Raw genomic sequence first — 20,366 nt, forward strand, 5'->3', positions numbered from 1 at the left:
ATGCAGACAGATAATTATATATGTCTTCAATGAAATGGTTTCTGCAACTCGCAATGATAGCTAATTCTATATTTTACTCACAATTGTAAAAAAAAAAAAAAATGTGAGTGCTTTGTAAAAAGCTCTGTAACATTTGATCATGTGATTCTGAGAAAATTTATATAAATTATTTTATCATTTCATAAAGTGATGTATGTCACTAAATACTTTGATTTCCTATTTTTAAGGATGCCAGGCTTATATTTACTCAGTTACATGTCTTGTATTCTGGACTCTGACAAGAAATTTTGACTAATTATCACTAAGATCTAGCTTTTAGGACACACATGTGTCCTATCATTGTATCAGAGACACTAACTATTCACACACAGAAAATAACAAAAATAGTACAGTGGCTTCTTGAACAGTTGGGATTTGAACTTAGGTGCAAACTTTCTTTCAAACAGATGAGTTAAACTTACAGTATCGATACCGTGTAGTAAATATAAATGTAAATTCATTTTGGCCACATTTTCATTTCTCTAGCTTACTTTTTTATAATAATACAGCATATAACACATATAACATTGAAAATATGTGTTAATTGTTTATGGCTTCTAGTTAACAGCAGACTATTATTGCTAGCTAAATTTGGGGAAGTGAAAAACAAAACACCCTTTTAACAATGGGCCACTCCTCACTAACCCTGCCTGATATTGCTCCCCCATCGAGAGACAGAAAAACCTTAGCAGCTGTTTGGAAAACGGAAGCAGAAGATGACTATAGTTTCCAGGAGAAGAAATGTTAACTTGACATCCTGAAATACAATGTAAAGCCTTGCTATGTAGTTAAGATATTCTGAGTACAGCAGCAGCCAGAAGACCCACTTGGCAGGGAGCGGATCCACGTAGTTCTTTTAGAGGAAAGACATCAGTAACCCATTGAGCAAAGAGAGAGTCATGAGAAATGACTTGTGCTAAAATGGTCTCCAGCGCTACGAAAATAGGACAAGCGTCCTTTCCTGCGTGAGCCCAAGTGGGAAGCCTCAGTCTCTCTCCACGATTTTTAACCTTAATTACATATGTGGCACACATCTCCATTAGGGCTGTTATCTGTGAATGTGAACCACAACAATGCATTATATATGTGCACGAACATATTTGCTGAATTTTAAAGCGTGCTGCGAAGTGAAAGTTGGAGTGAGGCTGTTGTTTTTAACGTATATCATGAAATGAAGAACAGATGATCTAAGAATGAACATTTGTTGGAATGATCTCTCTGGGCTTAAATATTTATTTTACTTCCTCCATCCCCCTCCTTTTTTGACAAAGTACTATGTTTTCCAAAATCTACAATATGAAACCATGGAAAGTTTATGACAAAATCACCTCAAATTGCCACCATAAATTATTACCTCCCACACAGTCTTTTTGTTTGCATTGTGCAATTAATCAAGGAAACAAGTTATTCTTTCTAATTAAGGAATTGGTTCCATGAATTTTATTTTAGGTGTGAGAAGGAGTGTTGATTTCTGGGAAACAATTATGCGGTTGCCCTAACATGTGTATTAGATCTTATTTCTGTCTTACAGATTAAGGCATGATCCCAAATAAGGAATAGCACTTGTCCTAATTGTCAGGACAAATGGGAACCCATATCTACTAAACTTCAAGTTTTTGGAGATCGTTTTGAAGGAAATTGTCACAGTTCACAGGGCATGTCTTCAGGGTAATTCACAGATTTGTGGGACTACACACAGAGGAAAGAGTGGCAGAAGAAAAGGTGAAGAAAAGCCCATTAGAGAGGATGAAAATTATTTATTTTCTCTGTTGGCTTCCACAGGATATGGTGATGGTCCTGTCTTCTATTGTATAGGTTTACTAGGTATTTTATTTATTTTGATAAATTATTTACCAATGTTTTTGTTCACCACACAAAGATCCATCTGCTATCCTTCCACCTATCCATTAATTTGCTCCTCCTTCCAACCACCTTCTAACCAACCAATGAATATTTTTGCACACCATTCAAATGTATATAGCATAAGATCCAGAACACTTAAAGAGATGACCATGGCCTTTGCACAGTTCCTTGGTTAAAACAGTCATGCAAAACAACACTTGATTCAGTCCTTGAATTATTTTCTTAAAACTAGATCATGTCAAGACTCTTCAAGAGAACTCACCATTGCTATGAGAATGAAATTAAGCAGTATATAATTTGAAATCTTACTTAAATTCATTCTGCTATTCTTATAACCTCACTGTGTACCATATTCCTCCACAAGTTCCATGCTTTGGTCCAATTCTCTACTTTCTGCTAACTTTTCATTTGTCCTGCATTTTTTTTTTTGTCTTCTTAATTTTATTCATGTTTTTGGATCAGCCCTCAATAGCTTCTCTCCAATTCCAGAGCCAAGCTCAAAATCTTTCTCCTTCAGGGACTTAAGGTACTTTTTTATAATCCATTAGTACCTCTACTGAGGGTGCAGCTGCACTTTTTCTACACTTTCCAGAATGATCTTTCTGAAGCACAAACTTCATCATGTCTTGTCTGTTTAAAATCAGTCAATGACTTTCAGTGGCCTCCTGCCTCCTGGAAATACGGTGTCAGTCCTTCCTCAAAGCACCCAAGATCCATTATGATCCATCTTTTTAGCTCTCTAATAAAGTCTACCCTCTGCCATGGAGTTACATGCATGTTCTCTTGCACAGGTAGTTTTTTGAGCAAGTTATTTTCATCTCCTGAAATGTACCCTCTTTGCCTTTTCTACCTGATAACTTCCTCTTCTTTTAGGTCTCACATTTGATGTGTTTCCTCAGGGAACCTCCCTGATCACATTAGATTAGGCTGGGATGTCCTATGTGTTGCCATAACATCCTGTATTTCCCTAGAAAACACTACAGATATCTTCACATGTTCACATGTAGTAGGTCGTAGCAATAGATATGCAGCGAGTATTTACTTGTAAGAATATTGGTTTGAGCCACCATAATTTCCCACAGGAAATGCATAAGCTGTATATTTACACTAATGGCTTACCATGTGGCTGAATAGCTTGTGGGCACTGGAGGGAAGCAGGTGAGCACTGAGCCTAAATAATCCTGTTCCAATATGCAGAGGCAAAAGTTCTTATGTAATGTGATTTGAAGTATAGGTTTCATAGGGTAAGAACAGTAATTCTCTATCCAGACAGATAGTAGGTATGGTGCAAGAGACCAAATCATGAAGACCTACAAAACCCATCCATACTTGGGGACCAATAGATCTTTTTAAAATTAGTTTGTTCTGGGGGAGGGGCTGCCTTTCTTTAGATCTCATGAAGCACTGACCTCTTGGTTAACCAACAAAACCCTCTCTTAGAGGCTATGTAAGGAATGAGCATGACCCTAGGGGTCATGTAAAAAAACCTAAGGCAGTCAAAATCAGCAGGTGAGGCTCTCTGGAAGTCTCCAACACAGGATGTGTCTAAGACTCAAACCAGAATAAATATACCTGGGATTTGTTGTAATTTGCATATGTTTATGGGAAGGCACACATTCTAGTTAAAGGTGATATAACCAAATTTTGTAATCGCATCAGTGTTGTCATTAATTAAGCCATACCAAAGTTTCCCTTGTTTTACAAATAATCCATTTGAAATCTAAGTGAATATAAAACTCTATAGCTTAATATCTTACCTGATTATGGGCTGATTTATCTGTCTCCAAGCAACTCCTCAGTAAAGGAGCTGTTTACCTAGCTCTTCAAAAAATCTTCAAAGGGGATGTTCCCTTAACCTCTTCAGAAACTAGTCCTTTGTCTTCCTTGAAGTAATTTAGTTGACTTCTGTAATAGTCCCTCTTGCAAGAATTTAAAACCCTGCTTTCATTTTGTGGTCTTACCAGAAATTGACAGCATTGCTCAATGTGGTATGATAAATGAAGCAAACCTTCAATTATCTGTGCTAATGGGTTTGGGCAAGAGAGCAAGAGCATGAATACGTGAAATCTAACATCTTCTCCAAGCCTCATTTTAGTTATTAGTTGTGACTTTTTCTCCAACGAACCTTTCAAAAGGTTTACTAAAAAGCAACACACTGATTTGAATTTCATGCTTTTTCTTTTCCACTTGATTATTCTTTGTTGGAGGTGATAATGATCACTGAGATCCCCAAAGAAGAGGAAGATAGTGGGAAACAGAGAAGACAGGGATATGGATAAATTGGGTGCTACATTCATGCATTTATCAAAGCTTTAGATTTCTGGCTTACCAACGTGCTTTCTCCAATTGTTCTGTAATTTCATGTAGCATTGAAAGTTATGAAATCATTGTGCATTCATGTCATTTTGGATGTACAAAATATATACACTCCATTAGACAGTATTCTGCATTGAACAATGGCAACACAGCCAGTCTAAGTTCAAGATGCTGGAACTACATGACAATTAGGTGCTACAAGGGAAACCAAGCTGGTTATTTTGCAAAGATGGAACAACAAAGTAATAATTGCTCCTGAGTAATTAAAAATGCAGCCAATTAAAGGCATGCAAATTTACATAAATGGAAGAACCTTAAATTTTGCATTTCCTGACTGATAGGATTAAACTTCCAAAGAAAGTGTGAATTAATGCAAATGTTAACATGGCATCTCCTAAATCCTTTTCTACTTTTACCACCAAGAACAGAATATAGAAAAGTAAAAATACATAATGAGAGGCCAGTTGCTGCTTGTTTTGTCATTTGCCCAAGGAATACAACGCCTGCTTAGAAGCCATGGGAAACTTAGCAACATTTCAGGTTAGTGAACATCTACAAAGACATCTACATGTGTATCTCCATCGATATGTCTCTGTCTAGAACATAGAGGCCTAAGTTTCTGTGACAGCAGTGCGTTTCGGACTCCCCATGGGAAGTCTCTGACGGACTGACTCTCTCTGCTCAGCGACATCCTTGGTTGGCTTCCACTCACTAGATGAGGGTAGCAGTTCCCCATCCTCAAGTTAAGACAACCCAAAACAGCTGTAGACATTGCCAAAAGTCCCTTGGGGGACACAATGGCCCCAGTTTGAGAACCATAGTGATGCATGGACCCAGTAAAATTCCGCTTCCATAACTTAAATTTGCTGATTTAATTTAGCAGAGAGGAAGAAAACATCTTCGACAATATGAAGAAACATTCATCACAATTTTTGTGCTCATGAATGCTTGCTAGGGCGGAGATCCCTAGGCATTAATTACCTTTGCGCATGAATGGAAGGCAGCATTTCCTTTTACCCTAAGGGTTCTGTATATTTGCTAGAGAATTTTATCTTCTTTCTCTTTTTTGCTTAAAAATATAAAGATGCAGATTTCGTGTTTTCGTGACTTGTCTGATCTGGCTTCGATATGTCACCTGGGTAAATTATATTCTGGGTGAAGATATTGGGTAGAGGTGGTTTCTCACTGAATAGTTTGTCTAGTAATAACTGAAGTTCAACTGGAAACAAAAAGCTCAAGAGAGTGAAATAAGACATTATTTCTTGCTTTATATTCATTTCTGCACAAGACTCCAACTTAAGTCTGGGCAACATTTTAACAATTGATCTACAACTGATGTTTATGTCTTCTGTATTTTTCCAAGGTTACTCTGGGAGAGCTGTTGATGTCTTCTTGTCAAGGGAAAAGAATGAAGTATGAGAAAACAGGAACTTAGGTATATCTAAATGCAGGACATATTTCCATGAATGTTTTCTTACTAAAGAACTGATGATTAACACAATGGAACGTTTTAGGTATGTTTCAAATAACTTCATGAACTAGATGCTGAGTTATTCTCCCAAAGGGAAGGGACAAGATTATCTGTGAATGGAAAATTCCTACTTGAAATTGTCTTATGCAATATATAAGCCACAATATTTCCATTTAGGAGCAGGAGAAAGATTAAAGAAAAGAAAAAGCCATGTTAAGTGAAATAGCAAATACCTTCTATTTGCTAGAGAAAAATTGTGAAAATCTTTAGAGATAAACAAACCAATGAATGGTGACTCTTGAAACACTGTGCATTTACAGATGTTTAAAATGACTTTTCCATGTGTTCCCCTTTTACAATGGCTGGCAGGTATTTCTTTCAGTCAGTGATTTGTGATTCTTTCCTAGAATTATCAAATCCCATTAATTCGACAGGTATTATGAAGGGTGTTCAGTGCCCTGGATGTAAGACTAATACCAACACCTGCTCAAATTCTGAAGCTTAACACATGGCCGAAATAGTGGTTGTTCAAGGGATTTGAAGTTTATAACAAATCTCTTTGAAGACTTCACTGAGAATGCATAATAAGATTGCTCTGATAGAAACAGCAAAACATTTTTTCACTGCCTCCGTGTGACCCTGTGCATCCCAGCTGACACACAGAAGTCACCTACATTCTTACGCATGGGCCAGACAGGCAGCTGCCCCAGAGACGCACTGGGCTTACGCAGAAGGGGGATCCAGTCTACAACACCCCCACCCAGTTCAAGACACGTCCCAGTTTTGATGATGCTTTCCTAGAGGGCTTTTTACTGGGAAGCGGTAGGGGTAGTTTATATTCCAGCCTGGATCACAGTTTGAAAGTATCCCCATACTGAAGCAGCTTTGGGACCCACAGAGATCTATGCAAAATTAGAAGCATCTTCTCGTATTTGAGAACAATAATGTAAGTTGTATGTACATGGATGTCTTGCTAAGGATGGGATCTGAGCAAGAGGAACTGGTTCGGCACCCCAATCAATAGTGGCTTCCACCCACGATGGCCAGTAGTGCCGCGCTCGTCTCGGGACAGCCCAGAGGGTTCTTCAGCTCCTTCCCTACAGGCCTCTCACAGACCCAAGACACTGAAAGCATTCTCAGCCTGGTGAAAAGCTCTCCAACAAATGTTTCCCAGCAAGGAGGCAGTGCGTAGACATATTTATGAGAGATCTGTATTGGTAATGCTGCCATTCCACTTTTTCTTTGGAATAAGTTTACTTCAAATAATCAGGCTGAGCTGACTGTACTCTGAGTTCTGAATTGCTTCAATCCTTCAAACTTGGGCACTGTATTATTCCTAAGGCTGCCAGACTTAACATTTTCCTGACTTAAACATTTTGAAAAGTGTCCATATTGTTAGGGCAGAGCTGAGGGCTTTTACAAACTGGACACATTCTGGATCATGAAGCAGAAATGTAGCAATGCCCAGGAGTCCCCCAGCCTCCTTCCAACCGCTCACTGCCCATCTAAGGGTAAACAGTCTTCAGATTTCCCGCTTCATCAGAAAGGTGATTCTAGATAGCTGTGGTGACATTCCCCTTGCTGTTGCCTCAAGCCCTAGAGCTGGGCAGGACACTGCCTGAGGAAGTTCTCCTCAAACTGAACTCTGGGTGGGCTCAAAGCTACAGACAGGAGGATGCCACTTGGGTGGGATGAACATCATGAGAGAAGAAATCCAAAAAAAGGGAAATGGACAGAGATCAATGGAAACTTCCTGGTCATCACACCTCTGCTTAGGAAAAAAACACCAGTGACAGGTTCTTATTTCTTTTTACAACTTTCCTCTTGAGACTGGGGTAGGGTCCCTGTTGGTGACTTTGGCATTTGTGCTTATAGAGGAAGATCAAGAGCTGCTTTCAGTATAAAATAACTTAGTGAGCAAAAAGACACAAATAATGAGATTAATAAGAATATCGTGCTTACTTGAGTATCTTGTTGAAGTGAATTTCAAGGGACGGTCTTTTTTCAGGGCTGGGTGGACCCATACTTTCACTTTGCCCTAAGACGATTAGTCACCAGCATGACTTGTGAAGGTGAGTGCAAGCATAGGATTGTATTAGTAATGAATGTGTGTGGGGGGGGGAGGGGTACGGGGGGAGTAGTGGAAGCAGATGGTCCCAGGTGTGAAATCCTGTTGAGCAGTAAGGGTTTCTGCCAAGGAAGCACCGATAAGTTTGCAGGAACGACCAACAGGTCACACTTACGAGGGCCTGAGGTTACTCGTTTTCTCCTAAGGAGCGCCAGTCTAGAATCCCCCTCAGTCAAGATGGAAGTAATACGTAGCCATGCAACTGGTCCACCTGACTGATGCAAAGGCTGAGAGCAGCACCTTCTTCTCCACATCATTCTTGGACCATTCAGAGCGTCCTCATAGAAAAGCATGATGCAGGGAGTCAGCTCAGCAACCCACACACTTCTTTCTTTTGAGCCAGACCCCGTTCTTCCCAGTGTAACAGAGTAAGTTATAACAGGTGACTTATTTAGGCAACTAAAGGAACTTATCTTCCTCATTTACTATTCTATTTTTACATGGTTTCCTGTGTTCTTCTGGGCAGAGGTAGGGCTGGAATTGGAGTCCAGGGAGCCAGAGAGCTGTGCAGTGCTGGAGATTCACTGCTCTGCTGCTCTACACGTGCAGGAGGATGCTGTACCTGCCAGCTGGAAGGGGGGTTGCATAGTCTTTGAAGTCTTTCTTGGTAGTCCCTCAGGTGGGAGTAAAAGGCCCCTGCAGTGATAGGCCTAGAATTTTCCCTTCAGATCCAGCTGAGCCCTGGGGATAGCACTGGGCCCATATAAAAGAATGTTCTGAAGTTCATCCATATTTACAGCTTGCTTTATGTTACATCTTGAGTCTCTATTCTCTCTGCCTTCACAGTTTTGATCTCTATGTAGTTTCCCTCCCCCCTCCCCCCTGCCACTCCATTTGGATCCTACTCAAATGCCTCTAAATCTTACGCCCAGTAGTTTTCTTTCGACATCCGATCTGACTGTTTATCTAGTATTCAGGTCAGCTCTCACTTTGTGAAGTTGGGTCTATCAAGGCAACATCCTGGCTTGACAAATTCTGGTTTCTAGGGCCTTTTCCTCCCAAGAGGAGTAGCTCAAGCTGTGGTTTAGCCCCAGGCCCTCCCTCCCCCACCCCCTTTCCACTCCTCTTCATCTCTTTCCTTTCTCCATCTGTGCCAGCTTATTAATTTATAATGAGAACTACAAATGTCAAGTCTATTGTAGTGCTTTTTTGTTAGACTGGTTATTTTTTTCTCTGTGGGTAGAATACTTATTTGCTTAGTGAAAATGGAATCAGTCAATTATCATTTGATTGCTTCAGGCAGGCATCTTTGAGACAGGAAAGTTCGAAGCTTGTGCTTAGGAATCCTTCTTCCCTTTGACTTGGGAAGTTCTTCCACCTTCATGAAGTCTCCTTCTTTCTCTGCTTCCTTTGTCTGTTACTTTATGATACATTTCTGAAATTCTGTCCTTTTTCCTCCCTTGTCTATCTTGTCTATCTTCTCCCCCCGGATACTCCTGCTGCCTGTCAACTGCCTACCACTGAGCTTCAACTCCCTCCTATCGCCTCTGCTCCATTTCACTACATTCGTCACGGTAACCAGGTAACCACCAGTGAGCACAGACAGGTGCCCTGCAGTGCACCTAGAGAAATAGGGAAATGCAACCACAAGACTTCTTAACATTCCCAGTCCCAGCAATGAGGCGGGGGGCAAAGATTTTTGGACAAATCCAGTTAATGGTCATCTATAAAAACGCTACTTTGGAACTTTCAATATATCCTTAGCTTTACAGTATCCTTATACAACTGAGTGTTATACAATATCATTTACGTAAAAAATGTCTTTCATCCCACAGGTGGGGCTGGGGTGAAGAAGGTGCTAGCTGTTCCTAATTATTTTTTTTTAGGACTCAATCTCATCAGCATTTTTCTATTTTTCTTTCGGAGTAACTGCATCAAGGGAAGGTAAATGGGAGACTTCAAACCTGATGAGGGCAAGGAGGACTGAAGTAGGTTAGTGATAGCCTTCTCTGTTACTTTCAGTCGTTCAAATCTGACATGTTTATTATCTAAAATGAGTGTCATAGACAAATAAAACAAGAATGAAAAATTGACAATATAGAATATGTGTAAAGAAACCATTGTTTTCATTTGCAAAAAATGTAAACTAAGTCCCTTAATCTTTTTTTCTACATGTTGTCAAATAGAACTCTTACCGCATCTGTTTTCACTAGCACAAAGATATATATATATATGATCATCATTCTTTCCTCCCAAGAATATGGTAAAAGTGTTTTGTTGAATTATCACTCCCCCTGCAACCTGGCTGTAGTATATATTCATTTTTTTGTCACTACAAGTATGTGTGTCTATCACTATTTGCAGATGACATGATAATATACATAGAAAATCTTAAAGATTCCATTACAAAATCTATTAGAAACACTATATCAGAACAGTAAAGTGGCAGGTTACAAGTCAGTCTATACAATTCAGTTTATTCCTTTGTACAGTGAACTAGAAAGAAGAAATCAATAAAATAATCTCATTTAGTATTGGATCCAAAAGAATTAAAAAACCAGAGTAAACCTAAAAAGGAGTGGAAGGAGAGGAAGGAGTGTGGAGATTGACAACACTCTTCAAAGAAACAGACGACACAAAGAAACAGAAAGCTAGTTCCTGTTCATGGTTTGGAAGAATTACAGTTTTAAATGATCGGTTTATCCAAAACAATACACAAACGCAGTGTCACCCCTATCAACATTTCAATGGAATTCTTTAAGGGCATAGATCAAAAATTACTAACCCTCAAAGGAACCACTAAAATAACCAGAGAGGGTTTTTCTGTGGATTCAAATCCAACAGCAAAGGAAAAAAATAAAGAAATAAATAAATAGGACTAAATTAAACTAAAAAGTTTCTACATAGCAAACTATCATTTGACTAAACAGACAAGCCACTGAATGTGAAAAGTATTTTCACACCATATATTTGAGAAGGTGGCTAATAGCCAAGATTTACAGAGAACTTGTATATCGTAACAAAAAGGAAAAACAAAAACATACAGAAGATTTTAACAAATACTTCTCCAAAGAAGATGTCTAACAGGCACACGTGGGGGGGGGGGAGTGCTCATTCCCACCCATCTTCAGGGAAATGCAAATTAAAACCACAAGCTACCATTTCATACCATGGAAAGGAAACACACACAAAATCCAGAACCATAAATGTAAAGCAGTGGAGCAACAGGAACTCCTATGCACTGTTGGTGGGAATGTAAACTGGTCAAGCCCTATAGTTAACACTATGGATGTTATTCAAAATGTAAAGAATGAATCTACCACACAATCCAACGATTCTACTTGCAGGTCTGTACCTGAGAATACAAAAACACTAATTGGAAGGACACATGTGCTCCTATTTCAGAGCAGCACTAGTAACAATAGCCCAGCTATGGGAGTAATCTAAGTGCCCAAGGCCAGAGGAGTGGGTTAAGAAGATGCACTCAATTATATATGTGCAGCGGAGTACTCAGCCATAGATAAATGATGAACCTTTCCCATCTGTGACATGTGGACGGAACTGGAGGCAATTAGGAAATGAAGTAAGTCAGGAAAAAGGGCGAATACTGGATAATTTCACTCACATGTTGAAAAAAGAGCAACGAAAAAAGGGGTCACATACAACCAAACCTTGAAATCTGACTGAAAATTACAGCTACCAAATGGAGAGAGTCCAGAGGGGTCCAATGGACGACCTGGGAGTGTCTCGTGGTGGGTGGTTGGGTCACATACATCCAAACAGGTGTGATCTTACACCGCTACATCAAACACAGCATTGCAAGCCAATGTTAGCGGAGTGAAAAGCAGCATGCTAAGCCTTAGTGGCACCGTTAGCAATGTGAAGCTTGGTAGAATCTCAAGGCTCCATTCTGGAGTGGCATTTGCATTAAACAAAGGCACCAGGTGGCCACAGAAACACTGATGTAAGCTATCATTCACCCCCCAGGCAAGATAAGTGGACTTCAGTTGGTTCATGAAATTATCTCCAATTTTTAATTAGTGGAGTCAGAATTAATCAGTTTATTAAATATCATTCCTACTTACAGGTCACTGTTTCACTTTACTTAAATTTTGTCTCTAATAACTTAGTTTCATAGCCTGGAGTCTTATATTTTAGAGAAAAATACCTATTAAAAGCTAGAGTCATACCCAAAGCCTCTATCCAACATAGCTGGACTGTATCCGCAGGATTCTATTAGAGGCAGGTTTTGACACATTGGCGTTTCCTTTCCTCAGGAGTATCGTAGTCGTTTCTCTAATTGTTTGTTGGATAATTTCCTCAGTAGAAACCTATGTATCATGTTTTTATTTCCTGAATTAGACACTCTAATAGACTTAGTGGAGTCTCTTGATACATGTTCCATCGACACTAGTTGGAGCCTATTTGACAAGGTAAATACTGCAAGACACATTCAAGGACTAGTTTCAACTTTTGGTTCAAATAGAAGTGAATTTGTAGAGCAGCAAGGAAAACCCTGTTTATTATGCTATATACCTCACATGTCGTACATCCACTTCGTATTTTATCTTTGTGATTCAAACAATACCTTTAAGTGGTTCAAACATGTGTGAGCCAAAAACTGTTAGGGAAACCAAAATTTGCCTGACATCCCTTAAAAGGAAATTTATTGATCAATCTCAGAATCCGGTGTTTTGCTTTAAAGATAAATGATATTGTAGTTATTTGTTTATAAGTTCCCCTGAGGTAAAAAGTTCAGGATCACACCTTTATAAAAAGAAACCTTTAGGGTGATGTTTGTTTGCAGATGAGATATTATAAAACTAGAATAAAAATTCTCGGAAGCAGTCATTTTGTCTATGTTGTTCACCACTGTCCCTCCCAGTACTGAGGGCCGTGCCCACACATTGTGTAAGAAAAATACTTGTTGACAGAAAGAGTCCAGGGATGAGTTGAAAAATATAAAATCTCTTCAGAATTAAGCAGTGGGGATTTATTATGTATCAGTAGCATTTTGCTAAAAGTACCTTTGTTAACTAGATTCTCCCAAGGAATAATACATCATCTAAACCACTAAGTAATAGAGACCCAAGATGCATGAAAGTACTATGGAGACACGGCCCTAATATGCCTAGTTCACCTACCACTCAATCTGTTTCGAGGCTTTAATATGTGGCACATTATAGCTAACGCGCTATTCTCTCTTTCAAGAGAATCAGCATTACTTACCACATTATGTAGCTCTCAGGTAGCTTCTCACCCCCACTGATGCATGTGCCACACTCCACCTACCACCACAGGTCCAGCTACCATCCAACTGACCCACAAGATTGTCCCACCCACACTTTCCCCCTTCCCCTCTGGGAACAGCCATTCTATTGCATTTGACAAGAGTTATCGTATAGTTAGGATAAAAACTTTCAGTAAAATTAGAATATAAGGAGGGCCCTCCCTGGTGGCGCAGCGGGTTAAAGCACAGCACTAAGAAGCTAAAACCACTTCAGCATGAGTTTGATACCCCACCCTGTAGGTGACCACATGGCGCGGCAGACCTCTCGCTGCTCCCCTCAGCAGTGTGTTTCGTCAGTCTGCCTGCTCTGCTCCCCACTCAGTCTCTGGTGAATGTTCTCACTGCCCTGCACCTGTGGCCTGTACTCTAAGTTCTGTATGCATAAATAAAAAAAATCATTAAAAATTGGAATATAAGGAATGTATTTCAACACAATGAAGGCCATATATAACAAAACAACCGCTAACATACTCAGTGATGAAAAGCTGAAAGTTTTCCCTCTAATATCAGGAACAAGACAAGAATGTCCACTCTTGCTAGTGTTATTCAATGTAGTATTAGAATACCTAATCAGAGCAATTAGACAATAAAAAGAAATAACAGGAACCCACGTTGCAAAGAACAAGTAAAACTATTTCTATATGCAGATGACATGTTATCTACCTGCAATTCTGAAAGACTACAGTATAAATGGTGACCTGAAGTGCTTCTAAGAAGTCTCCTCTTCCATCTCTTGATCTGACCCTGTCACTTTGACCCTTGATAACAGAGCTATTCAGAGGGTTTCCTTTTCACCACCTGCCACCTTCCTGGTCATGAGGTGGAGTCCATTTTTCATTTTACAATAACTCTGATGCCCTCTTGTCTGGTGGGCATGGCTCTGCAAGCTTATCTGATGTGCTAACAACCCCCAGTTTTTATTCCTTTTTCCTACAGAAGAGCACAGTTTATATTGATGGTAAGGTGTGCAATATGTGGATAGAGAATAATGGAGTCTGCCCTCCTTGGTGGCGCAACTGGTTAGGACACAGAACTGCAAGTTCGCTGCAGTCGCTTCAGTGAGAGTTCCATCTCCTGCCTGGAGATGATCCACGGGGTACAGCAGACACCTCTCCTCGCTTGCCCATGGCTCCCTCAGCACTGTGTTTCAGTGGATCTACCTGTTCTGTCCCCCACTCTGTCTCTGGTGAATCCTCTCACCGTGCCTCTGGCCTGTACCTCAGTTCTGTATGCATAAATGAATAAATCTTAAAAAAAAAAAAAAAACAGAAAATAATGGAATCACATTTTCCCTTTGGGAGAAGATTTGTGAACAGGGTAACTACAAATCTCTCCATTTTTACCTCTATGTCCTGAAGAAACAAACAAACAAACAAAAACCAGAAAAAAGCTGGATATTCCACAGTACCGCTGAGCTGTATAGCTTTTTAAAAGGTCTCATTATTTTAAAAATATATTTAATAATTTTGGGCCCTCCCTGGTGGCGCAGCGGGTTAAAGCACTGCACTAAAAAGCTTAAGCCACTTCCGCATGAGTTCGATCCCTGCCTGCCCCAGAGGAGATCCACATGGCGAGGCAGACCTCTCCTGACCCGCCCGCTGCTCCCCTCAGCAGTGTACTTCGTCGATCTGCCTGTTCTGCTCCCCACTCTGTTCCTGGTGAATCCTCTTACCCTCCGCATCTCTGGCCTGTACCCCAGATCTGTATAAATAAATAAATCTTTAAAATATATAGATATATATTCAATAATTTTAAGAGGAAAAGCCAACTATGTTGTTTTCTATTCAATTTTATGTATAAATTACAGCTTTCTTCATCTACGAAGAGCAGCTCTACTTTTTTTTTTTTTTTTTTGGTGTGTGAATTGACCTAGGAATCGTAATTCCTACTGAAAAATACATTACATTAAAAAGAACCATGATTTGCAAATGAACTTCCTAAGTCAAGAACTGTAATATATAGAAAAGTAGTTTTATAATCTAAAATCATGAAAATTATTGAGAGAATTGGAACAAAGGATTATAATAAGTTACTCATTTAACTATTAGCAAAAGCAGCTTGCAGCCTCTGGCCTGATGTAGGGATACATCAGAAGTATATCTACAAGCAAAACATGTCTGTACAACTAACAGAATACAGTGGCAAATGAGGGTGGACTCCCTAGTTAGAACTCTGATTCTGTCACAAGTCTTACTTTTTCAGCAGGTAATTTTACCTGTTGACATTCCTTTTCTCTCACCTGTAATATATTATATCAAAATAACCGATTTTATAGAACTATTGTAAGGATAAAATAAACTACTGCATGTAAAATGCATTGTAAAATGAAGTGATTACCATGCATTAAGTAGACATTTTAATTGTCTCAGAGACAGCAGTACTTTATAAGTTTTATCCACTTAAAAATTCAACTACATTTTAATGAAGTTAAAATCAACATGGTGTGAAGGCATGTTGAGGGAGCTTTGTGTCACGTGCTCTGTGAAGGTAGTGTGTAAGAACAAATCATTTAGCTAGTCAGGGAGCCCAGCCCACCCTTGCATCTGCATCTCAGGGCCATTTTTTCTCTTCCATTTGACGCCAGGTGCTTATGTAGTTGACAGTAAGTCCTGGTAAATCTGAAGGTACAGGGATGCAGATGCATTCCTTATAAGAACTGAAGTCCCACTGGTTATATTTGTAACTCCTGGAAGAACAGGCTGCTAGCATCATTCTTATTTTGCAATAACACATTAAGTTATCTCGTCCACAACTTAGGCTATTCAGTGGATCAAGTAGTATAACACAAGCATGTTCAATCCTGGACCCTCCCCAGACCAATGAAATGAGTTTATGTTTAGCTGGGGAAGGGGCATTGGCATTTATTTAAAGCCCTCCTAGGGTATGCTAATGTTATCCGAAACTGTAAACCATGGGCTGTGCATATCTGATGTGCCTCCTTGTCTTACACTAAATATTTCAATTGAGTGTAATTCATTTTTATTTAAAAAAATTTAGGCATTGATTAGGTCTCTGGTGTTATGTTTGGCGCTGTAGATAGAATAAGACAAGTATATTATGATTCCATGAGAAAGATCAAGTAATAAATATATACAGTTTATTTTCTGGTGAGTATTGCATTATGAATAGTTTGCTATTGAGAAGCATCATGATTAATTTTGTTGGGGTGTGTCTGAGGAGAAAAGACCCTTCACCGAACAAGTGCAAATACACATCTAAAATCCAGAGTTGTCTAGATTAAACTGCTTCTTGGAGGACAAAGAGGATTTTAACAAAGAGCCTGAAGCATAAAAGTGTGACAAGTCCAGTTATGATGAAGTGTTTACGTGTCTAGAAAATTGGTTGAATTGAGTGAAAGGCTAAAGAAACAAAAGATGAAACAGAACCACACTGTAAAGAATTTTGAGTTGAACACAAATTGAACATCCATGATAATTGAAGCACAGGGTGATATTCTAAAGCACAAAAATGAATAAAAGTCAGGACCTATTTTCAAGACTTTTGCTTTATGGATGAATTGGATATGAAGTGCTGTGAGGAGCTTTGCAGTCAGAGAGAATAACAAGGTCAGAAGTGGCAGGGCTTGAATGTCTGTGATTTTAAGCAACAATGATAACCCAACACTATTAGATGTAATAGGGATGACAGGCCAAGTTGAGGCGACTCAGAAATAGGATAGTATAACATACATAAATTGGACTTTATGTTGTAATTAACAAAGGGCTATAAGGACTTATAAGTGAGTATGAACATGGCTCCTATCTAATTTTCGTATCTAATTTATAATGTACAACACTGGTAGTATTGTGTGAATTGGGACTTGATGGAAAGGTGGGAAAAGAAATTGGAGGACAAAATTCCAGAAACTTTCTGATCTAGTGTTTGGCCATTATGGGTGTTGTGTATCATGTGAAGGTACAGAAGTATCATATTCTTTTGTTTGCTTGTTGGTGAGGGAGGCGGACACCTTGAGTTGAAGTGCTGAGGGTTACCTGGAGAAGCAGTGGAGTGGAGAGTGCATAATACTCATCTAGACCACAGGCGTATTTTACAGTGGAACTCACTACTTGGGTTTGGCAGCTACAAGTAGATGCCAAAGGTAAATGACTTGGTGATGATTTTTTTTTAAGGGAGAAGGAAAGTAGGAAAAATAAGGAAATCAGGAAAGAGAAATATTTCAGAGATTTGGACCCTCTAGAATTTGGAAAGATGCTTATTTTAAAAGGAAAACGATGAATCAATGATGTCAAATACTGCAAAGTAGTCAGGGAGGAATAAAAGCTGAGCAGAAATATTTCTAGAATTAAGTTCCATGAAGGGACCATTGAAATGCTTGACTTATATGAGTTGCTCAATAACTACTTGTGGGATAATCATTCACCTTGAATGACATATATATCTGTTTCTAGTCTCTAATTTTGTTAGTTTATAGGTTACTCATTATTCAAAATGAAATCCCTAGTAAATATGGATATTTCTGATTTTTCAAATAATGGACATAAAATTAATCTAAAAAAGAACATGATTCTATTTCCTAGCTAAAAAAATAGCATTATTCTCCACAAACACAAGTTTTTTTTTTTTCCTTCATCACTTTCAGATAAATGTATTATGCGTTAAACAATGGAAGATGAAATAGCACATACTTGATTTCCTATGTCATCAGAAGTATGTTCCTTTTGACCTTTACAAGTTAAATTCAAAAGTTAATTCAATTTTCCTACTAAAGGCTATTAAGGTTCTGAGGCAGGATTTAGGCTGAATTCAAAAAGATTTTAATGAGTTGAAAGTGGGACAAAAACATTTGCGGTTCGTTTTTAAAAATGCTCCTGATTTATTAGGACTTTCTCCCTAAAGTTTTCATATTTTGTCCTCTACCCAAATGAAATTCTGTTAGCTGATCAAATTTTATATTAATTTGAAAGTAGCCAAATCTCCTTTAAGGGGACTTAAGAAATCGTTTGTAGATCATTAAAAAAAAAAATCATCACTTTTTTTTCCACTAGAAAGAATCTTTAAAATCACTACAAGAATGATTTCTAAATCTTCAATAATTTGCATTCTACTAATTTTCAATTTGGTATTCACATTTTAGAGGATGATGTCTAGTCTTATATTCTCTTGGAATAAGAGGTTTATGAAGGTAATTAGTAGGCTCTGCGGAATTTTCATTGATTAGTATAAGTAGTCAGAGAACTATTTGTTTTTGCACATTACGTGCACACACAAATATTAGGAAATATAGACTCTTTTGTGCCATTAGTTGCCTGAGCTACTGTCTGACTAGTTTCCTTAGAATTGGGTTGAGTGAGGGGCGCTTGTGGTCAAGAGCTTTCTTAAGGAGGCTTGGACGAGAAGCTGGCAAGGAAGTGGCGAAGGTGGATTCCCGCCTACAAGATCTTAACCTCGCCTCAAGCATCAAGGCCTGCAGTGTGACGTTATATGTGCTCTGTGCCCTGTCAGGCCTTCGATGCTGTACTGATTATAGATTTTACTAGCTGACACTTCTGAAAGTCTCCTAGACACAAAACGGGACTGTCCAATCCAGCCACGGTCCATTTGCTGAGTGCCATTTGAGAGAAGTACAAGGGAATAGACATATTCCTGGGACTGTCCACAGACAAGGCAAAGCTTCCTGAGGGCCAGCCTCTGAGGAGAGTCCGGGAAGGTGCACCCTGGAGTCAGAAGGAGCGGCTGTGGGACGTGGGGTGGTGACATAGACATGGCAGGGTGCTCTGAAGAGCACTGAGGATGAGCATTTCCAATGTGCTTTCTGTAATGAAAACAGAATCTTCTTGAAAAAAGTACAGTTTCCAAATTTCTCTATTTTCCTACTCATTTTCTGACCCAAAAGTCCACAGACAGGGTTCCATTTAACTATTTATAGTATATTTGTTGCTTGATTGCGAAATTAAAAATGTCCCCTTTTCTCTGTAGACAAATCTAGATGGAAGTGCATTTACAGACACTGCAGGCTACAAGGAAGTGTTCTTTTTTGCCCTCTTCTTAGAGAGGTTCTCTCCACATCACAGCACAGACTATCCCATGCGACGTGATTCAGCAGAGTAATGTCCATATCACATATGATGAAGGCCATGTTCTCATTCTTTTTCTATGAATTTTCATTCATTTTTCTCAAGTTTTCCCAGATCACATAAAATTCGTTTGGCTTTTGTTACGGCAGACTACTTGTCTTATCTTTGCCTTGCTGTAATATTTGTTGGTACAAAGATGAAGAAGTCACATAAATGCATATGGTAATGCTTTATCTCAGTCAAACTCAGCCATACTTTACAGAAGCCTGTAAATTATTAGTTTATAAGAGGAAAATCTCCTTCATGGTGGGGGAACTGTTGGATAGATTAAGTAGTTTAAGTAATTTGTTAGTTTTGTTTTTGTGGCATGAGAGATATTCTGAGTTTTAGTGTCCTCTGAAAAAAATTGATTTTGTGTGCGAAAATACCATAATGGACATTTTAATAGCTAGTATTTGTTGCTCCAGCTGAGGGTACGTGTGCTTTCAGACATTTCGCAGCTGCATTGCCCAGTTCTGGTCAACCTGAGAGGAGAATTTCAGTTAATCTCCATGACAGAAAGGTAGGGTTATTTCTCCTGCCATTCACTATACAAACTACCTGAAATCAACCATTTCTGGGTAATTGGATACTTGCTTTGTCTACCTGACATTGCTTCTCCCATCCTTCCTCCTATCCAGTGTAAGAAGTAGACAAGAGAAGGTAACACTGGTTTCCCACATCTGGAAAAATGGCCTTGTCTTAGTGTTCAAGACAATTTTTTCTAGTTGTTTTGATAAGGTGGCTTAGTCATTTAGTTGCAGAATTAAGTTTTGCTTGTTTGGTTATAGCTATTTTTCCTCACCTGCAAAATGCCAAAGAAACACCAAAACCTATCCCCTACACAGAAATGTAGGTACAAAGTAAGATATCTTAGGACAAGGTAGAATGGAGATGACTGTGAAGAAGCAAAGGAAGGAGAGAGAGAAAATAGGCACGGATGTCTGATGAGTGGTTCACGGATCTGGACAACTCATTGTACGTCAAACTTCTTGTTATTTAAGATGGAAGAAAAACATATTTTGGGTGTTCTCCCACTCCCCTTCAATGTCATATCACGGGGACTGTCAGGAATGAGCCCCAATCAGAAGGAACTTGGCCCAACTTCTCCCCGCCAATTCTGTCCTTTCCAAATTCCAGTCAGAAATCATAAACTTCAGCGGAAGACTTTACATGTGATACTTGTGTCATCTCAGCATGGAAGAATGAGGTGCAGAAGTGACATGACCACTAAAGAACGTGTGG

Source organism: Condylura cristata, unplaced genomic scaffold, assembly GCF_000260355.1.
Source record: "Condylura cristata isolate star-nosed mole 26May11 unplaced genomic scaffold, ConCri1.0 scaffold00018, whole genome shotgun sequence".
NCBI lineage: Eukaryota > Metazoa > Chordata > Mammalia > Eulipotyphla > Talpidae > Condylura > Condylura cristata.